Source organism: Thermobia domestica, chromosome 8 (genome assembly GCF_964235325.1).
Source record: "Thermobia domestica chromosome 8, izTheDome1.hap1.1, whole genome shotgun sequence".
NCBI classification, from domain to species: domain Eukaryota; kingdom Metazoa; phylum Arthropoda; class Insecta; order Zygentoma; family Lepismatidae; genus Thermobia; species Thermobia domestica.
In genome coordinates, this window is record NC_137461.1 from 223,006,191 (window position 1) to 223,027,601 (window position 21,411).

Genomic DNA, 21,411 nt, shown 5'->3' on the forward strand with positions numbered 1-21,411 from the left:
CCCGCAATTCCTCATTCCCGTTCCTCTTGGGTCCGAATATTCTTCTCAGGATCCTGTTCTCAAATACTTTCAGTCTATGTTATTCCCTCAGAGTAAGTGACCATGTTTCGCAACCATACAGAACCAGTAAAACAGTAAAACATTAACTAAAAATCCAGATATAGTAAGTTCAGTATTTCAATCCAATACAACTGCAGTGGGTAAAAAGCAAAACCACAGTTCGTCTTAAATTACCAAATTTAACTCAATAAGTGAAAACTGCACAATATAATCTCTTTAAGGTTTAGGAAGATCTAATTTCGGAAGTACATCACTTCTGATATGTTATAACTGTATGTCATGTATTCACTCACAAATATATCTGCGCTGTATAAGCAGACAACTAAAACATTAAAATACTATTTTCTTATGCAATTGTAACAATTACAACAAAGTTTAAAATTGTCGAAATTCAGACTAGTTTTTATTAAAGTTTAAATTGACAGAAATCTATTTCAACTGTAAAAACAACATGTTAGCTATTATTTCGTTTCTGGCGGTCGTAACACCATTACAAGAATATTTTCTTGTTTTTCTAACTTACAAACAAGACCTATAAATAAAATACCCTTTTTTAGTTCAACAAACATTCATCACACTTCAAATAAAATACAAAATCGTATCAAACTGTCTGTAAATATTATATGCAATCCTCAAAACATTTATAACTTGTCGGTTGCATAATCTTCTAGGTGCCAAAGTCAAATATTCATACTCATTATTATTATGTACGCAAAATGTATCTGTCTCTCCAACACGCTAATTCACATCGCTCACAGTCCTGCTAATAGTTATCGCCAATGGTGTTGGTTACCTTGTACTTAATGTTATGAGTTCTAAAGTAAAGCACTTTTAACCAAACTATACGTTCAAAGTGCTATCTCTTATTTAAAGCAATTGTTTCCATCTGCATATGACTAATCCTAACAAACCAAGCACACCATTACTATCACAATCTGCGCTGTCAAATAATTGTCCGTCTCTTGTATTGCCTTAAGAGTCGTTACCTACACTGTTTAAATAATGTCAAAATCGTCCTTAATGTACATCATATATCTTCTTTACTAGTATGTATGAAGTTATATAAACACATAATTTTGTATAAAGAGTTTCAAAAGTATAATTCTCCAATAACTGCTACAGTTTCTTTCCTCGTTCATAAACATTAAATAGCGCTGATAATAAAAAGTCACTTCTAAAACAAAATGCTTTCCCTCAATCAAAGTGTATTTTCTAGTTTAAACATTGTGTGTGAAGTTCTCCTGTTTCCACCTACATTCTCGTTCCACCAACTTATACATGCGTACTTTTATTCATCCAAATATAATACATAGAAAAAGCTATGGTGGGTACGCAATACAGTGTTCACCTCTGGTGCATGGGGTCCTTGGTTCGATCCCAGCTTGTTTCAAGTTAGCTTTTTAGTGCACAAACACTATGTGCGTGGGTTTTTGTCGTGGTTCTCCTGCTTCTTCCCACTTTCTTCATTCCACCATTTCATTCATTACTCATCATCACCGTCTCATTTAGTCTAGCCAGTATATTCGTTGGATGTAAAAACTTATAACAACTTTTATGTCGATATTTCAGTATTCAATATTCATATCACACATTATCCAATATTTTCGATATTTCATACAACTAAGATCCAACGGTTTCAGTAAATCCATATTTTAAGACCAATCTATAACTCCTTTTCACTAAAAAAACTCCGCTATATTTCAACAACAAACAATTCAGGAAAATAATGTTTGTTCTCCAGTGTTTCTATTAAGATTTTTATTTCCTTCACCACCTAAAAACAATAAAAGAATTAAAATTTAATTATTTGCTGTATTACGATTTCCAATTACAAAATATAAGTTTAAAGTTTCGCTTTTAACTTCACTACTACATTTCATCCTGGGTAATATGTTCAAACAATCTCGGGTCTCTTTTGCCTTAGCTTTCAACATGAAAAACCCTTAAGTTCAATCTACGGTAACGTTAAACGTTCTGTCGCCATATAACCTCATTGTTACACTAGCGTTTATGACAACAAAACACAACAGTTTACAATATTAATAATAATAATTCTTACCATATACTTTCTAAATACCAGTTATACGTCTTACACAATTCATAGCTACATATAAGTAACAACATCTGCTAAGCAAAATGTTTGTCGTACGGCTTTTCACGTGAAAGAGCCTTGGTTCGATTCCCGGGGGCGCATTCTGCTAACTTTCTGTACAATATAATTTATATATACCTGTTATGTCTTACACAATTCATAGCTACATATAAGTAACAACATCTGCTAAGCAAAATGTTTGTCGTACGGCTTTTCACGTGGAAGAGTCCTGGTTCGATTCCCGGAGCGCATTCTGCTAACTTTCTGTACAATATAATTTATATATAACTGTTATGTCTTACACAATTCATAGCTACATATAAGTAACAACATCTGCTAAGCAAAATGTTTGTCGTACGGCTTTTCACGTGGAAGAGTCCTGGTTCGATTCCCGGAAGCGCATTCTGCTAACTTTCTGTACAATATAATTTATATATACCTGTTATGTCATACACAATTCATAGCTACATATAAGTAACAAGTTCGCACTGCAAGCATAAAATTTAGCGTACGGTTCTCCACGTGGGAGAATAGTAATTCGAGTCCCGGTGCAATCATTAATGATGATTCCCTACATATTACATTATACTATATCTTAGTCACGTTATAATTCCATAAAAGTACACCGAGTCATATCATTTTCAATGCCGGAAAATCCGCAATCAATTCCCGATTAAAACCAAACAGTTCCGTCCCCCTTATACTCCAGACAATTACAATATGTCCCTTTCCCATATAAAAGTAAACAAGTATAATACAAGAAACATTTCCAGAAGTTTCGAAAGTGTTCTTTCCCCTATTCCAACAATAATAAGCTTGGAAAAAAGATCTAAACGTTTCCAGTACTTTCTTTCACTCATTCCGACCCAGCAGCTGCCGCGTTACATATGCTGCATATTAATGAATTACCTTGTTCTACGTGTGTGATCTGCATATTTTATTTCCGAAAGGTCTTTTCTGTATTCTGCTTATCCAATTAACATTTCTTTGAACCGGAAAAAAGGTGTATCCATTCTTCAAACTGCCATACTATAAAAAGACCGCCCGTAAAAACAATTATTATGTACAACATCTCCACGGAATATATAATTCTAAGCTATTCATCAATGTCAAGTTTGATTTTAACATGCAGAAAAGTAAAGCAGCTTGCTACGTGTTATGAATACATAATTATGACCTTGCTTTACTTGTTTGTAACAAACTACTAAGCTGTTTTGCCCGTCAAAGGTGGTCCTACCAAGTAGCAGAAAAAAATATGTCTTTTTCGCTCATTTTTGGTATTATTACTCTGTCCAACCCTTATATATCTCAGAATACTTAAAGGGCAGGATGTCATGGATCATAGAAGGTATGGAACACCAGTGATATGAGGTATCTCTAATTTTAATTTTTTTCAAATTTCTAGATTTTCATATTATTTTCAGCCAAAGGGGAAAGGACGCTTTTCCTGATTTAATGGTTTAATAGCCCAGTCTAATTACAGTTAAAATGTTTGAAGTTGAACCTGAACATGAACGAGACATTTGTAATAATCATAGAAAATTAACTGGGAAAGAAATTGTATAACTTAACTTCCGGTCTCCTGAACGTAACAATACGAGCTTCAGTTTAACGTGTCACAATATTGTCCCAATTGGGCACACTTTGTAACCAAAAGAGTAGAGGGAGAAACCTTATCTTTTGATTCGTTATTCGACACAACCTACAGAGACCTGGAAAATTTAGAGCATCCTGTTTACTGCGAACCTAATGAGCCAAGGAAACTGAAAAGACACGCGAGTAAGCAGGTCGTTTGAAGATTATGGAATGAAACTGAAGATCTCAAAACAAGTTACGGACGAAGTGTTGTCAATCACAATCTTACTTAAACTGGTGTTGATGCAGGCATATTTTACAACAAAGTAAGTTCATACCCTTAGTTCATCATGCTCCTATTTGTTGACTGAACTTTGACAATATTGACATACAGCATAACTATACATTTTTAAAAGCTTTAAACCGAATATTTCTGAACGTAAATCAGTGTGTCATCATACACCGGTTGGTAACCACATCCTTTTCAAAATATCCTGACATTATTTTAAGTGATAGATAGTTATGCATTCGAAGTCTGTAAATTTAATTTTCTGTGACCATCGAAGTAACAAGAGAAAAATATGAAGTTATAATAAGTAAATCGTATGTTTAAAAATAAGGGCTTGTCCGGGATTTGAACCCGGGACCTCTCGCACCCAAAGCGAGAATCATACCCCTAGACCAACGAGCCACATTTCGAGTGTTTTCACTATTATACATTCTGATGGTAATGACATGATATAAAAAAATCTAAATAACAAGTTCAACATTTCTTTCTCGAGCTACTTGTCACTTTCACTTCAGTAACGACATCTCTGTGAGACTTTATGAAACGAAAGAGCTGAGGTAGCAGAAGAAAGTTCGAATTAATGCTTTAAATTGCGGGGAATGAGAGAAATACAAGGAGATGGCAACAACCCTCTAAAATTGAATGACAGGCTCACTCTGCTTCAGGATCACTATCAGTGACAACGCTAGATGGAATAAGGAGCGAGCTCTTCCAATCACATCGTCAGCTCCCCGAATCGCCCGAGATATGTTGTGTTTTAATGTAGGTCGAGAAATATATATTTCTTTTTTTGCATACAAAAAAAAAAAAAAAAAAAAAACTGCCTTCAAAAATGTTTCTGTTCTTTTACCTATTCCCCGAGAAATTAATGCTTGCGCCGTCACTACTCATCATCAATGAGACTTGCGCTTTCAAATCTCAATGGGAATCATAATAGTTCACGTTTATATTAGTTCCAGCTCGGGCTTACTGTTCAGGACTGCTTACAGTACACATTTGCGTAATAGAGACTTACATGATATTCATATTCACCACGAAAATATAATTTGAATAAACATGCTACCAAATTCGTTCGTCAATCAAACATTATAATCTGTATCAAATATATAACTAAATCTTTAATAATTAAAAGAAGAAGAAGAAAAAAAAGAAGAGCTCGTCCGAGATAGGAATAGGAGAATTTCACACCCAAAATAAGAATCATACCTCTCGACCAACGAAGCACAATGTCACATTTCTATGTGACTCCTGCTCATTCTGGTGCAGTGATGACGCCTGCTTCTAATTTTTTGTTGGGGCAACAGGTGGGTCACAATTATTTTTTGGGGAGGCATCTATTTTTTTTTTTTTTTGTATACCGAAAATATTAGTTTTATATTACTTGACCTATACTATAATAAATAATATAACACGTCTGGGGAGAGATCAGTCGGCAGGGGCAGTCGAGGCTACCAGGGGACATCCACACCTCCCCTCTAGCACATCATTGTTATGATGGTAGAAGCAGGGGTGTAGCCAAGGGGGGGGCCCATCGGGGCCCGGCCCCTCCCAAATGGTTTCCTGGCCCCCCCAAATGACCAGCTTTTAAAACATCATAGTAAAATTATCTCTTCATTCATTTAAAAGTAACAAAGTTTATTGACAATTAATAATTTATGGTAAAATAGTATGGAGAAATATTGTTTTTCCATACCGATCGAAAAATGGGATACTTTTTTGTGACAGCAGATTACACAATTTACTGCGATTTATATTTGACAGTTTGAAGACAAACGTTTTAACAGGGTACTACAAATACAGCCATAAAACAAAGGTATTAAACTGATTTGTAAGTACAGTATATTTTATATGCTTTAACAAGTGTTTTAAAAGACATAGAGGATGGAAAATTTGGTGAGAAACAATGCTTTTATTCAATTTGGATTTCATTCGCTCTCTCTTTTATTTCTACTCAGTGTAATATTTTTTTTTTTTTTTTGTCACGAATAATAAATAAATATTTTTGTTAGGAAACCATAAAGAACTTAAATAAATTTCAAAGAAAATCAATCTTGTGTAAATAGGTTCTGTATACAAGGTCTTAAATTTAAATATAAAAGTAACCAAGAAAAGTTTTGTTGCTTTTTCATCCATCACCTTCAAACATTGATATGTCACCTAACCTGGAAGATCAAAAATAGTCCTCATCAGCATCGACGACCTTCTGAAAACGTTCTGGAAAGCCATGGAATCCATCGCGGTAGAACTTGGTGGGCCGTGAAACGAAGAAAGTATCAGGTGCATTTTGGAGTTTTACTAGGGATTTGAACTGGCGTTCTCTAAGGTGATTGTTCAAGCAATGGAACAGGTGATAATCGGACGGTGCAATACCCGGGGAATATAGTGGTTGCAATATTGTTTTCCATGCAAGGCGGAAAATGGTGTCCTGAGTCATCTTAGCCACGTGGGACTTAGCGTTGTCCCGTAAACGAGGACCCATTTGCAATTCAGAAGCGATGGCTCCAGAGTTTTGAGTATTTGTTGAGCACAGCTCAACTGCTGACAGTACACAGTTGCATTGATACTCTGACCAGCTGGTAGCAGTTCCCGATGCACGATGCACCAAACACACAGAAGGACCTTATTCTGGTACAGTGCTGGTTTCGGCTGTTTTGAAATCGGTTCATGGGATGCTAACCAATGATGACGGCGCCGTGGAGCTTCGTATAGGACACACTTTTTATCACATGTCAACGCCTTGTCCAGAAATGGCACCGAAACAGTAAATAAACACAGGCGACTGCCGCGTTGCCTTCTGGCCCGGAGTCAAAATATGTGAGACCCATTGACCCAACTTGTAGTGCTTCACAAGTTGATGGATGTGCTGCCGAATGGTTTCTCCACACACTGAATTGTAGTCCCAGTTCCTCTTTGTATTATCTGTCAGAAAAGTAAATGTACACCTGTTTTTCGAGTCTGGCATTCCTGCTCTCCATCCGTGGAGAGTATGAGAATTAAATCAATCAAATGTTTACTGAGGGGTAAAAAGAAAAGTTAAATCTGAATAAGACATTGCAGAGGGACACAAGCTGTGAATACGAATAGTGCATAGTGTAAATAAAGGACGACACCGAAAGAGAAAGCCAGACACAGCTGTTGAACTTAGAAAAAAGAGTAAAAATTGTTGAAGTGGGAACATAAAACACAAATACAACAAATACACCGAAAACTATACATTCACCATGCCATGATCTTGGTGTAGTGGTTAAGGTGCTGGCTTACAAATGCAAAGGTCGCCAGTTCGAATCTTCGGTGAGGACATTTTTAAAAATTTTTGTTTATAATACATGCAGCTCATGAGAGATGGTAAAAGAGATCGTATTTAGTCTTTCGTAGCAATTATTATTGGTAAGGTTTAGTACTGATAATACTTTTGTCTTTGCGTATTGGTTTTATTCTTTTCTTCATTTCAAAAGAGAAAAATATCCGAACAAATGCCAGCAAAATTCCTCATATTTTGAATGTAAACGCCATTTGCAATTAGTAAAGAATAAAAATTGAACGTTCCGATGTAGCTGCAAAAAGTAAAAAGAAAAACATGGAAGTAGACCATACTCATGGTTATTAAAAATACAATTTCTACATGCCTTACGCCTCCCGACCACGTTTCTACGTTAGCAAGTAAGAGGTTTGTGTTTAGGTTAGGCTGGTCAATACGTTTTGCAAAGGGGCCCGGTTTAGCTCTGACGCACCACAGGTGCGAGAAGGGAGCAAAACACTTTTTCTCTCTCCCTCTGTGTGTCTGTTTATCTATCTATCTGTATATAGGCCTATATAACGCTATTTGTGAATGCCGTACCCACCCTAATTTTCAGCAGATTGAGATGAAACTTGGCACAAACATTAATTGTTGAAATATCTTCAGTTCGTTAACCAGAATAATCAGACGAAAATGTTCAAAATGGCGGCCCTTTAAACTCGTAAAAACTTCCAAGGGAACCAAATTTCGCCCATAAATGGGTATTCAGAATGTTTGAATAACTTTTCCTCTTTTACTGAAATATTTGTGTGCAGAGACTTATTGAAATATTGGACCCGATTAATCGCATAAAGAATGTTCACGCCCTTTTCGCTACGGTCAGGTTTTTTTTTTTTTTTTTTTTTTTTTTTTTGCAGGAGGGGGTTATTTTCGTAGTGATGATAAGATGATTGCTAGTGATGATATGAAATTACACATTGAAAGTGAAGTAACTTGTGAAACGTGTTATTTGAAAGAATCATATAATAAATGTGCTTTCCTCTAACACAGAGAGAGCGTGAATGGCGAGGAGTGTTATTTGATTTGCTTTTTAGTAACACATTGCATTGCAAATAAAGGTAGGCAACATTAGTGGTAAGTAAAACAACAACAACAACAACAACAACAACAACAATAATAATAATAATAATAATAATAATAATAATAATAATAATAATAATAATAATAATAATAATAATAATAATAGGTGTTGTTTGTGGCAAGGCAATATCTTCCTCAATTCTTCTTCAAACGTAATGATTGTAACGCCATATCTCCCTTACAAACAAAATATTAGCAATTTATATCGAAAGAACGGGAAACTGTTGAGTGATGGGAGCAACGTTGGACAGTATGCACTCATAGTACTCAGAAAAATAAGCGATTTCAATGAAAAATGAACGAAGAGTCATTGCCGTGGGTAGTCATGGAGCCAAGCAGAGCCCTCTTTAGGCAAAATGTCGATAACTTATATCGAGAGAACAGGAGGTGATAGTGAGATGGGACCAACGTTGGACACCGTGGACCCATAAGGCGCATCGAAAAAATTAGGGGGGCGGGCGCCAGCCAGCCTTACTTATTTCCACATAATAATATAAAATTATATTGTCGAAATACACACACGAGTTAGCTAGTAATATGTCATATTATTATTATTATTATTATTATTATTATTATTATTATCATCATCGACAGCGTCTTTTCATTACGTGTGCATGTTTGACGTGAAGCCAAAGAGAAGATCCATCATTCATAGAAAGAATAAGAATAGCCAGTTACTTTAATTGCGAACGACGGCGAAAAATACGAAAAGAGACAACCTTAGCGAAAAGAAACAATACTTTCTCTCAAATGGATAAAAGAATAAAGCCGAGATAGATTCGAACTCGCATGGACGGCGCGAACAGTCAGTTCAGTGTCCACTTTTTTTTTAACTGACTCACCGAATGTGTTTTAGTAACTTACTTATTGCTAATTTTATTTGCTTCACTCGTTTAACTTGCTTTTTCTAATAACTTATAACGACAGGGACACGAACACAGAAACATCGAGGACAGTTAAAAATCATAGATGCTCTCCCACCGGGAATCGAACCCGGGACACCATGCACCAAAGGCGCATGTGCTAGCCACTAGACCAGCCGGCGGGGCACTACTCACTCTCTGTGTCGTTAGGGATTACGACCACTGTATTGCCAGCTATCACTTCTGAGGGTTGTATACTATGATCACATGTTTCTTCTTTCCTGGAAGAGTTAAACCTACATTCTATGTAATACATGAAATATTTAGACCTACATGCTCTTCATATAATGTAATAAAAGGTCATGCTGGGAATAAGAAAAAGAACATTCCTTGGACAAAACGGAAACTATTGGCATCAGAAATAATTATCTACGAGGCATGCGCAGTAGTATATTTTAGAATAGTTACTGTTTAGTTCAGTAAACGAAGAAAGGGGTATAAGAAAGCAAATATGTCGAGTCAACGAGATCGACCAGAGTTGACAGAGGCGGAGTAGTAATACAACAACTTGGTTAAATTGATAATTGGTTCTTTATTCTGTAGTAGATCGTATCACTCTTTACGGGAGAGTAGAGAAAGACTTACTAACGCTGTTATATAGTAAGCATTAGTAACACGATCATACAGACACAAATGGATGTAACTGTGAGTACTACAACTTGGATTTAACGAAAGCCGTTTAGATATTCAGTGGTTTGCAGGGTTGTATAAGACACAAAAAGATAAGACACAATACAATTCTTCATACCTCAGCTTCCAGTAACTAGATACATGCAATTTCAGGAAAGATACTGAAACTGCTGTCGGATTTTAATACATGACATATTGCAGGATACAAAATGCTTTGCATTACTTGTTTGTTTGTAGACAGCTACTAGCTTAGTGTTCTGAAAGGTTGTGTATAAACTAGAGATAGCCAATTCCGGAATTATTACTTTCCGGACTCCCGAAAGTAAAACCGGACAAATTCCGGAATTCGGAAAATTCCGATTTTGGAATAATTCCGGAATTCGGAAAATTCTGATCTTGGAATAATTCGGAATTCGGAAAAATCCGGAATTTAGAAATTTCTGATTTCGTTTACATTCCGGAATTCGGAACAATCCGGATTTTTTTCGAAATCCGGAATTTTTCTCAATTCCGGATTGTTTCCGAGTTCCGAAATTATTCTGAATTCCGGAGTTTAACTGAATTTCATAATTTTCCGAAATCCGGAAAGTGAAAGTTCCGCTTCCGAAAAATGAATTTATTTTGGTTAATATGAATCGTGGCGGAAATAAGTCTTTGACCAGGTAATGGCGACTTCATTGAAAGAAATGGGGTGTATGAGAATTCAATCTGTCATATTTGTAGTTTCGTATGGAGAAAAAACAGGTGTGTCTTGAAGCAGTAGCGTAGCCAGGATGTGTTTTGGGGGGGGGGGCAAGTGCTGTTATAGGCACATATAGAAAAATTACAAACAAAAAATATATAAACATAAAAATATATAAAAATTACAAACATCAAAGTACCAAAGTACAATTTCGGACCTCTTTGGGGGGCCGGCCCCTCCGGGCCCCCTTCCCTACGCCACTGTCTTGAAGGTACGGAACCCTTTCCCCGAAATCTCTACTTTTAAGTAAGTTTTGCCAAATTTCAACGGCAAGTTTAAAACTTTTATTATTATTATTATTATTATTATTATTATTATTATTATTATTATTATTATTATTATTATTATTATTATTATTATTATTATTATTATTATTATTATATCAACACCGTGTATAATCTTTGAAAGATATACGGTTTGTATCTGAATAGTAAAAGCTAATTGACTGTCGATCTCGGTCGTCGAGAAGTCTTCAGGAGGGAAGGACATCGGTCATGTTCTGGGTTTGAGTTCCGAAAGGGCAAGTTTTCGGGCTCGAGCCAAAAATTGTTAAGAGTTATAGGCTTCAGCCAAACATGTTCAAAACAGCTGGGACCGGGTTTAGGGCTCTCAACGGCTCGAGCGGCTCGGCTTACAGCTCATTCACTATCGAACCGAACCAAGAAGTGAGCCGAGCCAACAGCTCACCCAACCGAGCCGATTTGAGCCATCGGCTTAGTTGAGCTGAATCGAAACGTGCCGATGGACTAATTTCAACTTAGCTGGCTTGAACCGGTTCACATGAGCCGAGTAGGGGACCCATCCCAACCGAGAAAGCTCGAGGCATCGGCTCAATTGAGCTGAGTCGATGGCTCGTTCCAAGTGAGCCGGCTCGGGTCATCGGCTCATCCCAACCGAGCCGACTCGAGCTGTTCGCTCAGTTGATACGAGCAGAGCCGGTTGATATCGCTACCCGAGTTGGTCTTCTGCTTGGGCTCAAAAATTCGACAGTGAAGGTCTCAGCCTTGATTTTAAGAACAACAGTATATACTTATATTGGTGATTACGACATTTGAGGCTGTCTCGTAATAATAAAAAAAAACCTTGTCTTCTCGTTATCTAGACGAGACGAGATACACAAAAATTGCCCCACGAGATGCACTAAAATTACGAGAAGAGACGCACCCCTGTCGTGAGCAGCACTAAAAAGTATTCCATATTAGTGCTTACATTTCTCATGGCTTTCGCTTTCCAGTCTAATCAGGCCATTATTTAAAAAAGAGTTAAAACGAGCTGAGCGAGCGAGCGAACCATTATCAAACTCGACTCAACTCGAAACTCGCTCTGGAAAACAGCTCGACCTTGATCGCTACGCGGTAAACGATTCGTCTTTAGTCTGGTTACGTTAGGTTTCTTTGTCTCAGCTTGCAAACTTGTATGTTATATTTCTTCGATTCAAAATGTCTTTCGTATTTCTTTTATGATGTCCGAAAAGTTTACATTAATAACTTGTGTTTTCCTTGAACCGTTGGTTCACAAGTTTGTATTTTCTCCACACGAAACTACTAATATGACAGATTGAATTCTCATACTCTCTATTTCTTTCAAAGCAGTCGCCATTACCTGGTCAAAGACTTATTTCCACCATGATTCATATTAACCAAAATAAATTCATTTTTTGGAAGCGGAACTTTCACTTTCCGGATTTCGGAAAAGTATGGAATTCAGTTAAACTCCATAATTCAGAAGAATTCCGGAACTCGGGAAGAATCCGGAATTTAGATAAATCCGGAATTGAGAAAAATTCCGGATTTCGAAAAAATCCGGATTGTTCCGAATTCCGGAATGTAAACGAAATCAGAAATTTCTAAATTCCGGATTTTTCCGAATTCCGGAATTACTCCAAGATCGGAATTTTCCGAATTCCGGAATTATTCCAAAATAGGAATTTTCCGAATTCCGGAATTTGTCCGGTTTTACTTTCGGGAGTCCGGAAAGTAATAATTCCGGAATTGGCTATCTCTAGTTTATACACAACCTTTCAGAACACTAAGCTAGTAGCTGTCTACAAACAAACAAGTAATGCAAAGCATTTTGTATCCTGCAATACGTCCTGAAATTGCATGTATCTAGTTACTGGAAGCTGAGGTATGAAGAATTGTATTGTGTCTTATCTTTTTGTGTCTTATACAACCCTGCAAACCACTGAATATCTAAACGGCTTTCGTTAAATCCAAGTTGTAGTACTCACAGTTACATCCATTTGTGTCTGTATGATCGTGTTACTAATGCTTACTATATAACAGCGTTAGTAAGTCTTTCTCTACTCTCCCGTAAAGAGTGATACGATCTACTACAGAATAAAGAACCAATTATCAATTTAACCAAGTTGTTGTATTACTACTCCGCCTCTGTCAACTCTGGTCGATCTCGTTGACTCGACATATTTGCTTTCTTATACCCCTTTCTTCGTTTACTGAACTAAACAGTAACTATTCTAAAATATACTACTGCGCATGCCTCGTAGATAATTATTTCTGATGCCAATAGTTTCCGTTTTGTCCAAGGAATGTTCTTTTTCTTATTCCCAGCATGACCTTTTATTACATTATATGAAGAGCATGTAGGTCTAAATATTTCATGTATTACATAGAATGTAGGTTTAACTCTTCCAGGAAAGAAGAAACATGTGATCATAGTATACAACCCTCAGAAGTGATAGCTGGCAATACAGTGGTCGTAATCCCTAACGACACAGAGAGTGAGTAGTGCCCCGCCGGCTGGTCTAGTGGCTAGCACATGCGCCTTTGGTGCATGGTGTCCCGGGTTCGATTCCCGGTGGGAGAGCATCTATGATTTTTAACTGTCCTCGATGTTTCTGTGTTCGTGTCCCTGTCGTTATAAGTTATTAGAAAAAGCAAGTTAAACGAGTGAAGCAAATAAAATTAGCAATAAGTAAGTTACTAAAACACATTCGGTGAGTCAGTTAAAAAAAAAGTGGACACTGAACTGACTGTTCGCGCCGTCCATGCGAGTTCGAATCTATCTCGGCTTTATTCTTTTATCCATTTGAGAGAAAGTATTGTTTCTTTTCGCTAAGGTTGTCTCTTTTCGTATTTTTCGCCGTCGTTCGCAATTAAAGTAACTGGCTATTCTTATTCTTTCTATGAATGATGGATCTTCTCTTTGGCTTCACGTCAAACATGCACACGTAATGAAAAGACGCTGTCGATGATGATAATAATAATAATAATAATAATAATAATAATAATAATAATAATAATAATATGACATATTACTAGCTAACTCGTGTGTGTATTTCGACAATATAATTTTATATTATTATGTGGAAATAAGTAAGGCTGGCTGGCGCCCGCCCCCCTAATTTTTTCGATGCGCCTTATGGGTCCACGGTGTCCAACGTTGGTCCCATCTCACTATCACCTCCTGTTCTCTCGATATAAGTTATCGACATTTTGCCTAAAGAGGGCTCTGCTTGGCTCCATGACTACCCACGGCAATGACTCTTCGTTCATTTTTCATTGAAATCGCTTATTTTTCTGAGTACTATGAGTGCATACTGTCCAACGTTGCTCCCATCACTCAACAGTTTCCCGTTCTTTCGATATAAATTGCTAATATTTTGTTTGTAAGGGAGATATGGCGTTACAATCATTACGTTTGAAGAAGAATTGAGGAAGATATTGCCTTGCCACAAACAACACCTATTATTATTATTATTATTATTATTATTATTATTATTATTATTATTATTATTATTATTATTATTATTGTTGTTGTTGTTATTGTTTTACTTACCACTAATGTTGCCTACCTTTATTTGCAATGCAATGTGTTACTAAAAAGCAAATCAAATAACACTCTTCGCCATTCACGCTCTCTCTGTGTTAGAGGAAAGCACATTTATTATATGATTCTTTCAAATAACACGTTTCACAAGTTACTTCACTTTCAATGTGTAATTTCATATCATCACTAGCAATCATCTTATCATCACTACGAAAATAACCCCCTCCTGCAAAAAAAAAAAAAAAAAAAAACCTGACCGTAGCGAAAAGGGCGTGAACATTCTTTATGCGATTAATCGGGTCCAATATTTCAATAAGTCTCTGCACACAAATATTTCAGTAAAAGAGGAAAAGTTATTCAAACTTTCTGAATACCCATTTATGGGCGAAATTTGGTTTCCTTGGAAGTTTTTACGAGTTTAAAGGGCCGCCATTTTGAACATTTTCGTCTGATTATTCTGGTTAACGAACTGAAGATATTTCAACAATTAATGTTTGTGCCAAGTTTCATCTCAATCCGCTGAAAATTAGGGTGGTTACGGCATTCACAAATAGCGTTATATATATACAGATAGATAGATAAACAGACACACAGAGGGAGAGAGAAAAAGTGTTTTTCTCCCTTCTCGCACCTGTGGTGCGTCAGAGCTAAACCGGGCTCCTTTGCAAAACGTATTGACCAGCCTAACCTAAACACAAACCTCTTACTTGCTAACGTAGAAACGTGGTCGGGAGGCGTAAGGCATGTAGAAATTGTATTTTTAATAACCATGAGTATGATCTACTTCCATGTTTTTCTTTTTACTTTTATCAAGACAAAAAGACAAAAACAAAACAAAAAGTATTATCAGTACTAAACCTTACCAATAATAATTGCTACGAAAGACTAAATACGATCTCTTTTACCACCTCTCATGAGCTGCATAGTATATTATAAACAAAAATTTTTAAAAATGTCCTCACCGAAGATTCGAACTGGCGACCTTTGCATTTGTAAGCCAGCATCTTAACCACTACACCAAGATCATGGCATGGTGAATGTTTAGTTTTCGGCGTATTTGTTGTATTTGTGTTTTATGTTCCCACTTCAACAATTTTTACTCTTTTTTCTAAGTTCAACAGCTGTGTCTGGCTTTCTCTTTCGGTGTCGTCCTTTACTTACACTATGCACTATTCGTATTCACAGCTTGTGTCCCTCTGCAATGTCTTATTCAGATTAAACTTTTCTTTTTGCCCCTCAGTAAACATTTGATTGATTTAATTCTCATACTCTCCACGGATGGAGAGCAGGAATGCCAGACTCGAAAAACAGGTGTACATTTACTTTCCTGACAGATAATACATGTGTTGGTCTTCTGGCACGTGGTGTTTTCGGGTGTTTCGTCATCGTCCTTAAACTTGTTAAACCATCGCTGCAATGTCCGCGTCGTCACGACACCCTCACCAAAGGCCTGGCATATCTTCTGTCCCGCTACAGCGGCGTTTGACCTCCATTTGAACTCGTTCAGCACACATGCTCTTATGACGCTCTGTGGATGTCCCATGTTCCCTCTGTCTTTACGCAAGTTCACGTGTGTCTGAATTGCCACAACCAGGTAGTATGTTGGACATACCCACACCAACAACTGACGTTCGCCTTATCTCCACTCGCACTCAACTCACGGTGTGAGGTCCAATTGAACACAGACCTCCACAAAAAGGGACAGAACTTTCTTGGTTACCTTTATAGTTATGCACAAACGTATAGCGTTTGGTCCCGGGCAGTAGTTCTTGATTAAGCATAATAAAAACTATCTTGAATATAATTTATGGATAATAATAATAATAATAATAATAATAATAATAATAATAATAATAATAATAATAATAATAATAATAATAATAATAACTTTATTTTCAGTGCCGTGAACAGCTCTTTGGCAAAAATACAGCACTATGTTAAGACTATTATACAATCATTTTAAACAGACCAGAAAAATTGTGATATAGAATGAATATTAGTAGGTTAAGACCCTTGTCAGAAGTTTAATATATTCACATTACAAGATTAAAGCTGATTATAAAATAAGATTAAAATAAATACAGTCAATATCATAAAATACTATTAACAGAACTATGGAAATTAAAGTTTCATTTAAGTATCGTTAAAATAATGAGTCAACTTTGCTTAAAATTTCGTATCTTCTATGTAAAAGATCCTGGTTACCTATTGTCACATTTCCACATAAAATATTTTTTCTTTGAATAAAATGTTATAAATAAAGATATTCTAAAGATATATAATAATAATAAAATGAAGGCCCTTGTCGTGAAGTTAAAACAGATTAATCTTTGGAAAAAAAAAATAAAATAAAATAAAATAATTGCTCTATTGTTTCTCCCAACATATGTTCATTTTAAGCTGTTATAAGACATTGTCACTCTTCTCAATATTTCGCGTTTTGAATTTAGTGCTACCAATGTTGACTGACTTCTTACACTATAACACGGCACTCTTATTCCTATATTTTCCAAGCAGTAATTGCTACTATATTTATTATCCAATACCATTTGAATAAAACATTTATCCATAAAATTTCTTCTTTCTGCTAGAGAATGAAGTCCCCAAAAAGTTAACCAATATTCATACTCGTGTGAATAGTAGTCCTTTTTCATTTTATAACATAGTAGTCGTATAAAACATTTCTGTACTGCTTCAAGTTTGTTAATAAGTATATTAGACAAGCTGTTCCAAACGACTGAACCAAATTCAAGTTTGGATCTAACAAGTGTCTTATATAAGTACACATAAGAACTACCATTTAAAAAATCAGGCCATTGATTAAAGATAAAACCTATGGTTTTTCTCGTTGATTGTACTAAATCATTTATGTGATTACTAAATTTCAATTGTCTGTCATAAATAATACCGAGATCTTTAATTTGTTCTACTTTGTTTATTCTTACTCCATGAATTTTATATTTACTTACAAAGTATTGAGTCTTATTAGTAAATGTCATATATCTAGTTTTTCCAGAGTTAATAGTTAATAAATTATTCTCGCACCAATGGTTTACTGCATCTAAGTCTTTCTGCAGGAGATAATTATCATACTCATTATTAACTATTCTAAAGAGCTTTATGTCGTCTGCGTATAATAGTATTTTTGAATACCTTACTTTTTCTGGTAGGTCATTGATGAATAGAGAAAAAAGAAGCGGACCCAGGGGAGACCCTTGAGGTATTCCCTTCCCTATATGACCTTGAGTAGATGTTACCTTGCCAATTTTTACCTTAAAAGTTCTATTTGATAAGTAACTTTCAAACCATTTAATATAAGACGGTGATAGGCCAATGTTTGATAATTTATTCAGAAGTAATTTATGATCAATAGAGTCAAAGGCCTTTGACATATCAATATATATAACATCAACCTGTAAATTACTTTTTAGTGCAAAGTACGTAAAATCTGTAAAATGAATGAGATTCGTTGCAATCGATCTACCTTTATAAAAACCATGTTGCGTATCACTTAAAATATTCTTTACATTAAAATATAAATGTTGGTGTACGATTAATTCAAAAATCTTAGAGAATGCACTTACCAAACTAATAGGTCTATAATTTTTAACATCATATCTATCACCAGATTTGTATATTGGCACAACATATGTTTGCTTCCATTTTGAAGGAAATACTCCAGTCTTTAACGATGTGTTACATATATTAGCTAAATTTGACGCTATTTCATTACTACAGGCTTTAATGATATAATATGGAATGTTATCAGGCCCAGGTGTAGTACTTCCCTTAATTTTACTGATTGTTTCAATTATTTCTTTTTGCGTGAAAGATGGAGTACAAATGGGTACATAATTATCATTATTTTCTGTCAGTTTCAGAACCTTACATTTTTTATTTTGGTTGGAATCAGAATTAAAAGAATTATGAAATACAACTTTAAAACATTCTGCTATATCTGAAATTTCTGACACTGAAGTATTATTATATTTTATCTGTTTTGGCATTTGTTTGTTATGTGATTGTTTGAATGTTCTCCAGAAATACAAACTGTCATTACAAATACTGTTCTCCAACGTTAAAAAGTAAAATTTTCTAGCCTCTAGATATTTCTTTTTGACCAACTTTCTTAAATCGGAGTACCTCTGATACCATATTTTATTATTTGATTGTTTGGCCTTTATAAAATATTTTGTTTTCTTATTTATTAATGATTTAAGGTCTCTATTCATCCACGGGTCCTTATATGTCATTTTATTATTATACAGTTTCTTTGGTACATGGGAATCGAAAACTTCATATATTTTGTCATACAAATTTTCAGACATTTTATCTACATTGTTGGTAGGATCATTAATTTCATTTATTTTCTTTATTCCGTAATAAACCTGCAAGAAATCAGCTTTTTTGAAGTCATAATTACTAGTCTGTTTTGCATTCTTTTTTGAGCTATTGTTTCTTATAGTATTCCATGAATATACAAATGGTGGGTGGAAACGATCGATTTTAGTTAATGGTTCAACATTAAAATTAATTGTACTATTTTCTATATTTGTCAGCAACAAGTCAAGTACTCTATCTTTATTTGCGGCATCATAGGACTTACTTAGCTGGTTTAATTGGAGAAGGTTGCTTAATTCTATTACCTTTTCTGCTTGTTTCTTAGCATAAAAATTGCTAGCAGTTACAGTCCCTGTTTTCCAGTCAATTCCTCCAGCATTAAAATCACCTATTATTATAAAATTACTTTTTATTGTCAATAAGTAGGAACACAACCAATCACAGTAGTCTATAAAATTCTTTAACGGTAGTGTAGGTGGAAAATAGTGCAAACATAGTAAAAGTGGTTTATTGTCAGGGATTAAAATTTTTAATATTATTACGTCCAACCTATCGTCAGGAACTTGTATCATTGTATACGAGTATTTATTGTTTATTAAAATCATACACCCACCTCCCTTAGATTTGTTTTCTAGTGTCAGGTTCCTATCTTTCCTAATGATATTGTACTTATTTGATAATTGTACGAAATATAATAATAATAATAATAATAATAATAATAATAATAATAATAATAATAATAATAATAATAATAATAATAAGAAGAAGAAGAAGAAGAAGAAGAAGAAGAAGAAGCTAAAATAGTGTTTTTAGTTTTCCAGAAGAAAACCAAAATTGACTTGTACATTGTAGCTGGCCCCCCCTCAAAACCGACGGGCCCCCCTACACAAACCTGCTGGCTACACCCCTGGGTAGAAGACACGTAGGAATGGGTGGCCACAGGGAGCTAACCCCCCTATAATCACCTACATCCCACTGAAACTTTCTGATGTTTGTTGGTATTCAGCCTATGTGTAAATAGGTCAGCTTTTTCCCCAAAAATAATTTCAGCCCCCTTCCTTATTGTTTTGGTTACTTGTTTGGGTGGTATGTTGTTACGAAGTAGTGACTCAATGTACGGAACTACTGAATATTATTGCTACCGCTTGAGAGGTTGACTGGTATAGTGTTTCAAAATTGAATTTAGCCAAAAATACTGCATCACTTTTGAGTTCTAAAATTTTGTTAACCTTGGAGGTAATACACCCGATACAAAATATCCTGACATGATTTTAATTTATAGGTATACATCTGAAGTCTACAAATTTAATTTTCTGTGACCATCGAAGTAAGGAAATAAAAATAGGACGTCTAGAGTTCAAAAAAGGGCTCATCCGGGATTTGAACCCGGGACCTCTCGCACCCAAAGCGAGAATCATACCCCTAGACCAACGAGCCACACTTTGACTGTTTTGTGTAATTACTATAAATTCTAATGTGATATGATATGAAAAATATCTCCATATAAATGCTTTCTCGAGCCACTTGTCACTTTCACTTCAGTAACGACATCTCTGTGAGACTTTAGGAAATGAAATAGCTGAAGTAATAGAAGAAAGTTCCTATTAATGCTCGAAAATACGGAGAATGAGAAAAAATGCGAAGAAATAGTGGTATTCCCTATTCCATTCCCTATTCCTCTCAAATTTATTGTGGGCTTACTCTGGTTCAGGTTCACTATTAGTGACAACACTAAAGGGGGCAAGTGAGCAGGTTCCCTCATTGACATCGTCCGTCCCTGACTACCTCCAGATATCTTGTGTTATAATGTACGTCAAATAATAATAATAATAATAATAATAATAATAATAATAATAATAATAATAATAATAATAATAATAATAATAATAATAATAATAATAATAATAATAATAATTATTATTATTATTATTATTATTATTATTATTATTATTATTATTATTATTATTATTATTATTATTATTATTATTATTATTATTATTATGGTCTATTATTATTATACAAAAATAGTTACTCCCAAAATGATTTTGCTTCTTCACCTACCCCATAGTAATTCAAGCGTGCACTAGTTCCAGCTCGGGCTCGCGATCCTTTAGCGCTGTTCACGATACGAGAAATATCTGGTTTTGGTTCACGAAATCAATGAAAGTCGAGACAAGAAGTATTTTTTGAAATTCTAAACGAAAAATGTAAGGAATCTCTTGGACAACGATAATTCACCCAAATTTTAGATCTCGAAGATTGTTTTAGTGTTACAACATTCATAGTTAAAGCCATAAATTGAAAAAGTGATTGTATGGCCATAATGAATAGCATTTATCAACTTTTAAAGATACATCGTAATATACTTTTAATAATACATTTATTTTAAATATTGTTATATCACACCGTTTGTGGACCTCTCGTTACACTGAACGATCCTGATAACTTCTAGATGAAACTAAGAAAACTGTCAGTCACTGCATAAAGAATGGGGATGATTTCCCATACGCCATGTTTCCAGCAGATAATCTAATGAAAATTATATATGTTAAAGTACTACGTGAGTTAATACGAGAGAACATCGATAACATT

The 21,411-nt window shown here is 35.1% G+C and overlaps 2 non-coding genes across 2 annotated transcripts; both read right to left on the reverse strand.

Moving 5' to 3' along the window:
• Positions 1-4,346: 4,346 nt before the first annotated feature.
• On the reverse strand, positions 4,347-4,418 carry TRNAP-UGG (transfer RNA proline (anticodon UGG)). Its single transcript has one exon. It is a non-coding gene; the product is annotated as a tRNA-Pro (tRNA).
• A 15,766-nt stretch (positions 4,419-20,184) lies between these two features.
• Positions 20,185-20,256, reverse strand: TRNAP-UGG (transfer RNA proline (anticodon UGG)). Its single transcript has one exon. It is a non-coding gene; the product is annotated as a tRNA-Pro (tRNA).
• Positions 20,257-21,411: the final 1,155 nt, after the last annotated feature.